The sequence below is a fragment of the Dermacentor andersoni genome, chromosome 7 (assembly GCF_023375885.2).
Source record: "Dermacentor andersoni chromosome 7, qqDerAnde1_hic_scaffold, whole genome shotgun sequence".
Taxonomy (NCBI): Eukaryota; Metazoa; Arthropoda; class Arachnida; order Ixodida; family Ixodidae; genus Dermacentor; species Dermacentor andersoni.
In genome coordinates, this window is record NC_092820.1 from 133,378,793 (window position 1) to 133,390,970 (window position 12,178).

General features: G+C 45.9%; 1 long non-coding RNA gene across 1 annotated transcript in view; it reads right to left on the reverse strand.

Annotated features, from left to right (window-relative positions):
- Positions 1–8,701: 8,701 nt before the first annotated feature.
- The window catches only part of LOC129385358 (uncharacterized), a 37,604-nt gene continuing 34,127 nt past the window's right edge, over positions 8,702–12,178 (reverse strand). The window contains exon 4 of the long non-coding RNA XR_011895540.1: positions 8,702–9,001. This is a non-coding gene — a long non-coding RNA (uncharacterized lncRNA). The remainder of the gene's footprint in view (positions 9,002–12,178) is intronic.

The following is a 12,178-nucleotide window of genomic DNA, read 5'->3' on the forward strand; positions in this document are numbered from 1 at the left end:
AATGAGCCGGTATCCACTAAAATTTGATACAGTGGCCTGAGGCAATGGCCAACTAATGTAAGTACGCCATGTCGAAAGAAACAGGCTGATGATTGTTTTTATAACAGACGGCGTAGTGTTTGTAGCACTTCTTTAAAAAAATTAAATTATGGGGTTTTACGTGCCAAACCACTTTCTGATTATGAGGCACGCCGTAGTGGAGGACTCCGGAAATTTCGACCACCTGGGGTTCTTTAACGGGAACCTAAACCTAAGTACACGGGTGTTTTCGCATTTCGCCCACATCGAAATGCGGCCGCCGTGGCCGGGATTCGATCCCGCGACCTCGTGCTCAGCAGCCTAACACCATAGCCACTGAGCAACCACGGCGGGTTCCTTTAGAATCAGTGAAAATCGACCATTGATCTGGCGCTCGGCGCAGTATATAGTGGAGAGCTTTTTTGATGCCACGAAGCTCTGCTTTCGTTTAGAATGCCCTCCGCTGCAGCCCATAAGAAAGCATTTATCTTGTTGAGGGCACATAAAGACCACAGGAGGGTCTCCCGAGTGGTTGAGGCATCAGAGTATATATGGCTGTGCTGAGCATATTTCGCCGCTAAGTAGACGAGAGTTGTCTGCAGCAGCGCGCACAACACTAGCACACGTGCCCTAGCACACGAAACAGAAATGGCTATTTTATAAATTGAGTAAACGGGGGTCATCGTTTAGGTGAGATAAACCGAAAGTGGAACAGTGTAGCTTACTCACGGGCTTTGAAGATATTGTCGCGTGGTAGTGACGGTTAAGAAGGCAGCAAAACTGTGATTAACGAAACGTGCGTTTTATTGGGCGAACTTGTGCCCTCAAAAACAGGCTACACTCAAAGAATAACGGTAGCGGCGAATACACTCGGCGATCGTCGAAAATCTGAACAGCGGGTCAAGCGCGTCGGCTTTTATACAGCAGTCGTCGAATGTGCCAGACTAATCGTTGGGACCCGCGTGCCTTCCACAAAGTTATACACCATTCGCGTCAGGCGATGAAATCAGATAACACAAGGTTCGGCGACCACAGACAGCGGTTAACAGCATCGATACCTTCCAGGAACTTCGGATACATGCAGGCGCGTGCCGCGCTGTGCGATAACATTTGTTAGGCGGCGAAACGTGGTCGCCCGATAAAGCTAAGTGCACGTGTGAATATTAACTACCTGCGTTTTCCAACTTCCCCATTACAATGCATTTAGTGGTTTTTCTCGGTTTCCTCAGTAATGTATGCCAGGAACAGCGCTTATATATCATTACCGTGTTCTGAGTCGAGCGATAAGGTGCCTAATCCGTATGGGCCTAATGCAGCCTTTGTAGAAGGTTATTTATTCAAGCGTTCCACTGTGTCACACTGCAAATAGTGAGAATGTATCCAGACTCCTAAACGACTGCACAAAGTACAAACTCCATGTAAAATGTACAAGTTCTATGTACAAACGAACATTGTTTGGTGTGTGCTTCGCGAAGACACAGCGTACTTGCTTGAAATGTAATGCATATAATTAGTGAACCATGGGTTTTGTATTTTTTTCGTTTTAAACGATCCCAGCTTGTTTCTTCGGTGTTTAAGGTCAGATAAATAAGACACCTTGGGCCGAATTCACAATGCTTTTCGTCCGTAAGGGCTGCTATTTATTCGCTGGTCGTATTCGCTAATAATATATCTTACATCATTATTGGCTGGCACGAACGATTTTAGCGTAAGAATGTTTTGTGAATACTGGCCCTTGTTCCTATTTAATGAAATTTAGGGCCACCATACGGGTTATGTGTAGCAAACGTTCCAAGTTGGTGCGTACAATGTGCCTTGTTATCATAAATTTTGTACGGAAGTTATCCAGAGCGTTAGAAATGTGTTTAAGGACCGGCGTAAAACTTACAGCGCTGCCCGGGTATAAATAAAATTACTACCGAGGACAAATGTTGACGACATACTCGAAACGCTACGGCAAGCTTGTGAGCTTAAGTTCGTGCTGACTGAATACAGCTGCTTAAAAAGGTTTTTTTTTTTAAATTTTAAGCGACTATTCGAAATTGTCAAGCTTTCGTTAACAGCGGCTTAAGAGAACTCTGCATTTCACAAAGTTTAAACTTACGAGGAGCGACCACATCTTAGTGCAACGTATGGCGAAGATATTCTGGTTGATTGAGGAGCATTAGAAATAATAATCAACATTAATTTTTATGGTCTGTTTATGGTCTGTCTGCTTATATTCGTTTTGCCTCATGTCCTTAGTGAACTAAATGAGCCTTCTTCTTTATCTTTCGTGACAGTAAAAGCGATGTAATAGGTGATGTGTATTCAAAGTCAGAAGCGGGAGGGTAACTATGGCTGACGCATGTGCTCTAGAGCGCTATGGGCGTGTATACCGAACCTAGAAGAGTGTAGCCCGTTGCCCTAGAAGACCTGCAAAGGGCACCGAGATCAAACTTGCAAGAATCGGTGGATCGCTATGAGAAATCTCTGTGCGAAGGTAAACGAGTTCTATCAAACAGAGATTTCCTAAAAAAATGCCTTAGTAAAGCTTTAGAGCGTTTGATATGACCGCTCTTATATGGCTCTCATTATGCCGACATAGCTGTAGGTTCAATGTGTTTATATTTTATGGAAATTGCTGGGTGGGCCATTGTAAGCGTGATGCCTGGTACAATATTTCACGTTCCTGGCCCGGTTATAAACGTTAAAAACTTAAACTGCGCCTTGGTTTCCCCCTTATATTCATGCGTCATAAACTGTTCGAAGTTTACGATGCAGGGCAAAGGCATCTCCCATACTTCTGTAACAACCCCGGCCATGTGCTAATTTTGGCCATGTCGTCCCTGCAAAGTTCTTAATCTCATCCGCCCACCTAACTTTCGGTCGCCCTCTGCTACGCTTCCCGTCCCTTGGAATCCAGTCCGTAAGCCTAAACGACCATCGATTATCTTCCCTCCTTATTACATATCCTGCCCATGCCCATTTCTTTTTCTTGATTTCAACTAAGATGTCATTACCTCGCGTTTGTTCCCTCACCAAATCTGCTCATTTTTATCCCTTAACGTTACACCCATCATTCTTCTTTCGATAGCTCGTTGCGTCGTCCTCAATTTAAGTAGAACCCTTTCCGTAAGCCTCCAGGTTTCAGCCCCGTAGGTGAGCACTGGTAAGACATAGCTATTATACACTTTTCTCTTGAGGGATAATGGCAACCTGCTGTTCATGAGCTGAGAAAGCCTGCCAAACGCACTCCAGCCCATTCTTATTCTTCTGATTATTTCTGTCTCATGATCCGGATCCGCCATCACTACCTGCCCTAAGTAGATGTATTCCCTTACCACTTCCAGTGCCTCGCTACCTATTGTAAATTGCTGTTCTCTTCCGAGACAGTTAAACATTACTTTAGTTTTCTGCAGATAATTTTGAGACCCACTCTTCTGCTTCACCTCTGCAGGTCAGTGAGCATGCATTGAAATTGGTCCCCTGAGCTACTAAGCAAGCCAATATCATCAGCGAATAGCAAGTTACTAAGGTAATTACTCTTATGCCAAATTCTTCCCAATCCAGGTCTCTGAATACCTCCAGTAGACACGCTGTTAATAGGATTGGAGAGATCGTATATCCCTGCCTGACGCCTTTCTTTATTGGGATTTTGTTGCTTTCTTTATGGAGGATTACGGTGGCTGTGGAGCCGCTATAGGTATCTTTCAGTATTTTTACATACGGCTCGTCTAAACCCTGATTCCGTAATGCCTCCATGACGGCTGAGGTTTCCACAGAATCAAACGCTTTCTCGTAATCAATGAATGCTGTATATAAAGGTTGGTTATATTCCGCACATTTCTCTATCACCTGATTGATAGTGTGAATATGGTCTATTGTTGAGTAGCCTTTACGGAATCCTGTCTGGTCCTTTGCTTGACAGAAGTCTAAGGTGTTCGTGATTCTATTTGCGATTACCTTAGTAAATAGTTGGTAGGCAACTGACAGTAAGCTGATCGGTCTATAATTTTTCAAGTCTTTGGCGTCCCTTTTCTTATGGATTAGGATTATGTTTGCGTTCTTCCAAGATTCCGGTACGCTCGAGGTCATAAGGCATTGCGTATATAGGGTGGTCAGTTTCTCTAAAACAATCTGCCCACCATCCTTCAAGAAATCTGCTTTTACGTGATCCTCCCCAGCTGCCTTCCCCCTTTGCATAGCTCCCAAGGCTTTCGTTACTTCTTCGAAACTTATAAAGGCACCTTACATATATTTGGCGAATATAAGAGATGTGATGGTTATTGTGTAGTCTAAATTGAAAGTGAGGCGGTAAATTACAACAATTGCATGAAATTTGCATGCAAGCTATGCCAATATATACAGATAAGTTTATAACGAAGAAAGCACGATTTATATCGCGCCTTTGGGAGTGCTGCAAACGAATCCGACATATAATCTAAGAAGCGTAGAGAAGGAGTGGTAAGCGGGAGGCTAAGGGTTATGTACTGGGGAAGTAAATCATATGTTGGTTTATTACTGGTATTTAAGAACTGCTAACAATGGGTGATAAGAAGACTTACGTGCAGGCATTGTTTTGAAATGAAACCACCATATACCAGCAACATATTAAAGTTTAATTACAGGAAACTGAAGCTCTTATTTTACTAGCTCGGAAGAAAGGACTTAGCAGGAAATTGTATCGTAATTATGTACGGTCGCTAACACCTGCTGGCGTTTTTTTTGTCTCTTGTGAATATTGTAAATATTTTTTGTTGACTGTACTCTGTGGCATAAACATAGATAATGCTATTGCCTTAACTAGCGCGAAATTTTCGCTGTAGAATTATGCACCAGGATGTATCAGTAGCTGAATTGTTACAATTGTAGCAAATATGTGCTTCTATATGTGCGCTTATGGTGCAACTGTACATAGTCAACGACTTCTCTTGGGCACTTATTGCCTTGTGCGCTTTCATCATCTTGAGATTTTATAAAACTGCAAGGATTATGTTCAAATATTATATATATATATATATATATATATATATATATATATATTGTTACGTGTAGCTGTAGCCCAATGCTATATACATTTATTCAGAGGAAGCTAACGGAAGGCCACAACGGCGACGCTATATCAAGCGGGTCCACGTCGTCTTCCTCCTCTTCAGTGCAGCCACACTGTGGTGGCTGTTTCGTAGCATCAGCCCCGGCTGTAGAAGCACCGTCCCGGCGCTTAATCTACACATCCGCGGTGAAAGGTGTATGGTATGGCTTTAGTCTAGCCACGTGAACGATGTCACTTGCAGCCGATGATGACGCTGAGGGGTCGGTGGGGACGACTTCATACGTGTCATCGGTCACTTGTCGCACCACACGGTATGGGCCAGTGTAGCGCGACAGCAGCTTTTCAGAAAAGCCCACACATCGAATGGGTGACCAGAGAAGCACCAAAGAACCTGGAGTAAAGTGCACGTCGCGATGGTGGCAATCATAGAGGCGTCTGCGATGCTCCTGTGCGGCCTCGAGACGGGTGGGGGCGAGCTGGCGCGCGTGGTCAGCGTGTGCGATCGCGTCGCGGGCGTATTCAGCGGCTGAACGTGTGGCCGAGGGCAACAAAGTGTCTAAGGTCAACGCAGGTTCTCCGCCATATAGGAGGTAGAACGGGGAATAGCCGGCGGTGTCGTGACGCGATGAATTATACGCGAACGTCACATATGGTAAGGGAAGATCCCAGTCGTGGTGGTCGGTCGCAACGTACTTCGAAAGCATGTCGGTGATGGTCCGGTTGAGGCGCTCCGTGAGGCCGTTGGTCTGTGGGTGGTAGGACGTGCTGAATTTGTGCTTTGTCGAGCAGGAGCGGAGGATGTCCTCGACGACTGCAGAGAGAAAGCTGCAGCCACGGTCAGTGAGTAATTGGCGCGGAGCACCGTGCACTAAAATGATGTCATAGAGAAGAAAGTCAGCAACGTCAGTAGCACAACTTGTCGGAAGGGCTCTAGTGATTGCGTACCGCGTAGCATAATCAGTAGTGACGGCGACCCATTTATTTCCGGAGCCCGACAGAGGAAACGGTCCAAGCAGGTCTAGACCGACACAGAAAAAGGATTCCGGTGGGATGTCGATGCGCTGGAGACCTCCAGCTGAAGGTGTGGAGGGCTTCTTCCGGCTCTGACAGGGCTCACAAGCGGCAACGTAGCGCCGCACGGAGCGGGCGAGACCCGGCCAAAAGAATCGACGTCGTACGCGGTCGTATGTGCGCGAGACGCCCAAGTGTCCAGCCAAGGGAGCGTCGTGAAGTTATTGGAGGACAGTACCCACTACCAATCGCGCATTACGTCACCAAGCACATCACTTTTCCATTCGCGACGGGCTCTTGTACCGTCGTAACTACTTCCCGAACGGCCGCAAATGGTTTCTTGTCATCCCTCGGGCACCTGCGTTCGGATATTTGTGCAGCGTTCCACGACGACCCTCTGTGCGCGCAAGCAGGTGTACTAAAGACATACGCGCGTCTACGCCTTCGTTACTACTGGCGGAGTATGCATCGATTCATCCGTCATTATGTCCACTCCTGCCTCGTTTGACAACGCCGCAAAGACCCACCTCGTCGTGCAACCGCCCATTGCAGCCGTTGCCTTGCCCAGCACGTGCTTTTGATCGAGTAGGCATCGAAATTTACGGACCTCTGCCAACCACATCAGACGGCAATCGCTGGGTAATCGTGGCCATCGACCATCTTACGCGCTATGCGGAAACTTCCCCTTTGTCCAGTACTTCTGCACGTGACGTCGCCTGGTTTCCCCTGCGCCACATCATCCTTTGGCACGGAGCCCCCAGGGAATTACTTAGTGACAGAGGCCGCGTTTTCCTCTCCGACATTATCGAGGCTCTCCTCAAAGAATGCCGCATCATTCATCGCTCCACTACTGCATATCATCCGCAGAAAAATGGCATGACCGAGGGCTTCAATCGCACTCTTGGTGACATGGTGGCCATGTACGTTGCATCTGATGAAAGCAAATGGCACCATGTTCTACCATTGCTGACCTACGCTTATAATACCGTCTCGCACACTACCACGGAATTTTCTACCTTCTTTCTCCTGTACGGACGCGAACCTTTTTCCACAATGGATACCATCTTTCCGTACAGCCCTGACACCATGGAAACCACTACCTTATCCAAAGTTGTTGCACATGCAGAAGAGTGTCGCAAGTTAAACCGTATGTTTACGGCAGAAGACCAGCAACGCCAGAAGCACCATCGAGAAACTTCCCATTCCCCTGTATCCTATGCTCCTGGCTCACTAGTGTGGCTTTGGGTTCCAGCCCCTACCCCTGGACTGTCACCGAAACTCGCGTCGAAGTACCGGGGCCCATACCGCGTGATCAACCAAATGTCTACAGTCAGCTATATCGTGGAACCCCTCGAGCTACCTTTGGATCGTCGCCGTCGAGGACGTGAAATTGTGCATGTCCAGTGTGTAAGCCGTACTATGACCCGCCTGTGTTGTCCTACCCGTAGGTCGCCGAGACGGCTTCCTTTTCAGCAGAAGGGCAGCGGATTGGGCGAGTTGGTGTTGCATGGTAACTATAAATTCAAACAGCGCTAAACGACAGGACCAGAATGAGGAGGAGCGCCGTGTTTGTCTCCTCCTCATTCTGGTCCTGTCGTTTAGCGCTGTTTGAATTTATAGTTCCTTTTCAGCGAGGTAGATAACTGTAAGCTAAAGTGCAGCGAGGCTGTGGCTTTGAGAGAATGGCGACGAGAGAGACAAACCTTGTTTCGTTGCTCGATCGGCGCCTCCCGCTGCTCTATCATTATAGTCGTGAACGCCTACTGCCCAAAGTGCTCTACCACAATATATGTATGTATGTATGTATGTATGTATGTATGTATGTATGTATGTATGTGTCTGTGTGTGTGCGTGTCTGTGTGTGTGCGTGTGCGTGTGCGTGTCAGTGTGTGTGTGTGTGTGCGTGTGCGCGTGTGTGTGTGTGCGTGTGTGTGTGTGTGTGTGTGTGTGTGTGTGTGTGTGTGTGTGTGTGTGTGTGTGTGTGTGTGTGTGTGTGTGTGTGTGTCCCAGAAAGGATCCTACGTCCTAAACTGGTATTTTCTGCCGTTAAACCAAGATTCCGCATTCAGATAGCTTTGACAAGACTGCCGTAATTGTCTTACATAATTGGCAAATTTCAGAAGCAATGCAAATTTGACTAAGCGTATAAATGCATTGAACATGGCTGGTATGAGCGCATTTCTTTATGATGTATTCTGTCCAATTCCACAATGTTAGAATATATCGCTACGTAAAAAAAATCACGCAAGAGTTTCGTGCTGATGATAACGGTGATGCAGATTCTGATGATGCTCATGAGGGTAATTGCGATTTGCTGGCGGGGGAACCAATGGCGAAACTTTCTGCACGATACACTGTTTAGAATATGCATAGTCTGCTTCCTTGTAAAGCTCTTGTAAGAGCCTCTTAATCACCTTCCTCACGTCAATATAAAGAAGAACAGCCACTCATTGTGCGCTCAGTTTGGAAGTATCGGACGCCCATGACGTTGCATGTAAAAAACACTAATGTTTTGAAGCAGATCCCGAGATCAAAAAACAAGCAGGAAAGCATCAAGATGACTGCGGCGAAAAATTACTGTTGTGATGATAACAATCCGTAGCAAGTAACTAAACGGTTCAGATGCATATATATTGCTTGAATAGTTTTTATTTTAAGCACCTAAATGTAACTATTTCGCTAGCAGCAATTATGACCTACAAAACTGTACGTTGCACATTTCCTTTTTATAGACCATATATAAAGGAGACATATCCAAGAATTGGATGCTACGTAGAAGTTCTCCTTTTCATCAGTGAGCGTTTCCGCTTGAGCTCTGGCAATCCGTTGTATAAATCGTCTGATTTGTTCCGGTAACATATTTAGCGTATGTTTCGTTACAGTCGCTTGGAACCGTGTTATTGGGATTTGTTACCGCAAGATATAAATATACTGACACTGCAAAAGAAAAGTTAAGAGGAAGAATAAGGAGCGAGTCTAATATTTTTTAAACAGACAAATATATGTTTACAACATAAATGTGCGAATGAAGCCTTGTGAAGTTATCACTTTCAAACTTAAATGCCCATATTTTCTGCATGTTCCAAACGTGAAAAAATCAGCACAAGCGTAATACTATTGTAAAATATAGGAAAAAGCAGCGCGTGATTAATAAAAGTACTATCAACTCATAATGCAATAAATGTTGAACTGATAAGTTGGCGCCAAAGTGCAATTTCTTCTCGCTAGAAAGATTGACACGGAATATAGATGTAAGTTGCAAGAGAGATTTCTTACCATTATGAGCACATATGTACAAAAGGTTACAGTGAAAAGAACCAAAGAAAATAGTAAAGGAAGAACATTTATCAAAACAGACTTCAATATTGCTGTCAGTTCACAATATCTTTTACATGACAGCACTTCTAAGCACACAAAGGGCATAAACATGATAAGGGCCTGTTTTTCCTGTGTGACTTCATCGGGTTGCGTTTGAGTGAGCGCCACTAAGGGGACCGGTGTGGTTATATAAAAAAGATGGCAGCGGCCCACAGCTATACTACCACTTAAAGAAGCGTCGCTTTATTGAATAAGTGCTAAAAGTAATATGACATCTGTTGCAGTTTCCGAATACAGGTTATTTTGCTCTCATTGCGTAGTCATACCCCACATTCTAACGTATATGATGATAGCTTCTATTCTCTAGAAGCATTGCGGCTAAATGGCTCCCATTATCGGCCACGTTTGCACGGTGATTGGCTTAAACCCGCCAGGCTTGGTGTAGCCTGGGGCTTAAGGGGTGGCGACTTTCGACGCTGACACTGGCATTAATAGCAGCATTTCACATAACGCTGGTCATCTGTGGAAAGCCACGGGCAGTGCAAGTTATTTCGTGTGGTCTGGCAGCTGTCCCTGAGATACTAATGCATCTAGATGTGTGCTTCAAGTGACAGGCAAATGTAATGTGGCCCTACAAGTGTTCCGAAACTGGCTGGACTTCCCTAGACCGCTTCAATGAGCGTTTTTTAACACGTCGTCTTTCAGGTAGATGGCCATCTACAGGTGAGTAACGTAGCGAGTTATGAGTACTCGGCTATCAGTGATGGGACTAATCTCGGCATCAATAAGCTTAGCGTCGGGTCAAGTCCGAACTATGGATGGCTCTCATAGACCAGTAATTGTGCTTTGCTTGTGCAAAGACCTATTCAAGGGTTGCAGCAGGCACCACGTAAGCGTGCATACGCGAGGCAAATCGCGTCTCCACGTTCAGTCACAGTTCCTTTAGTAAAGCGAAGCTTTCCTAGCTATTTATTCGACTTTCGCACTGCTGCTGCTGCTGTTGCTGCTGTTGTCTGGCACACCGCGTCGGGGGGTGGGTTAGAGCATGTGTATACACGACAGGAGCGAGGCAAAGAGGAAAGACGATGCGCGAAATTCGTGTGGACCTTTGTAGGGCGTCAAACGTGCACAAAGACCTCTGGAGCTCCCTGCGTGGCGCCATCTGAGCCTCTTGGCAGCTGCAATTATCCTCGACACGCCGCAAAAGCAAAGCAGAAATAGAAGCGATTACCTTTCTACTAACATATAAGTCCAGAGAGACGTTAGATATAATGGTAGAGAGCAGTGGGGAGAGGAGGCAGAGAATCGGTAGGAGTGACGCAGTCGCGAAACAAGTGAATTATCACTCGCAGTTCCTTTGCAAGGGGCGGCGCGGAGGGGACTGGGATGAGTTGACGTCAGAAAGCAATGAAACCCTACTATAGACGCAACAGCAGTTCCGGAGAAACGAGATAAATTTGAGTTCAAGGCACGGTACAGTACGCTCCTGATATTTCTGGAAATTGACAAGTGGACAACTGACGCAGTGCGTGCGGAAGCATAGCCGCCTTAAACCAGGGTCTAGGTGACTCTACGGAAGCGGTCACACGTCAAATCAACATTTTTGTGCCTGCCGTGCTAGCTTTGAGCCTATGGCATTGTTCGAAGGCCGGGGTTATCTCCCAACCGGGGCAGCCATATTTCCGCAGGGACGAAAGAAGGAATGCTCTTGCAATTAGGTTTAGTGATATGTTACAGAACACCATGGCGTCAAAATTAATCCGGAGTCTACAACTGCGGTGTGCCTCATATTCATATTGTGGTTTTGGCACCTACAGCCCAATGTTTCAATTAAAGTATAATATTTCTGCCACGATTCCATGTTCCATGCGAGGCAATCAATATGCTCAACCCTCTCGGAAGTTACGAAGTACGGCCCACAACAACGCCTCAAGCAAACATCTCCTTTGTGTGTTCGGTGTACTACGCAGACAACCAGCAGTAGTGCACAAAAGGTAACGTCTAACATCACCTCACCTCTTGTGTTGGACTAAACGTTGAAGAAATTAAACCTTCGCCGTCAATTTCACCTCTAATCATCGTCAATCAAAGCATGCAGCGCAGAAAGCTTCGCTTAGGTTGATTTCCACAGTGCGTGGGACCCGCATATTTTTCTGTTCTTTACTCGCGTCAAATAAGGTTAGCATATCGCCTGAAGATAAGCACCTGAATAAAGGTCAATATATATCGTGGGCGGAGTGCTCTCGCATAACGCTAGGCTGACAATCAACTTTTTGACGGTTAACGTTACTCTGATTCTTTAGGTTCTGGCATACGCTACACAACTAGGCAGTCGTTGACTTCCCAAGGCCGTTGGCTGTGTTGCGATCATGGTTATTATTATTTGTTTTGAACACATATACACATATACACAGGTATCAGGAAAGGGATAGCGAGGAGCAGGCTGGCAACTGCCACCGGAAGGGGCACAACGCCTGCCTACTCCTCTGAAGGGAGGTGACAGAAACACATAAATGCAAGATAGGAAGGAGGGGAGGAAAAAGGAAAGAGGTTAGTTGGCCGGAAAACAATGAATTTTGAGGATCCCGTATAATCAGATAAATTGCACGCGGTTGGCCGCACTGCTACGGAAGCGTATACAGGGTGCCTCAGCGAACATATTCAAAAATTCTTAAACGTTTCCTGTGTCACATAGCACAATTCTTGTTCATGAGGTGTTCTACTCGAAGTGGCGGACACTACTTGCACAAATATTGAAACGCATAATCGAATAATTAGGACAAATTCGCTAATCAC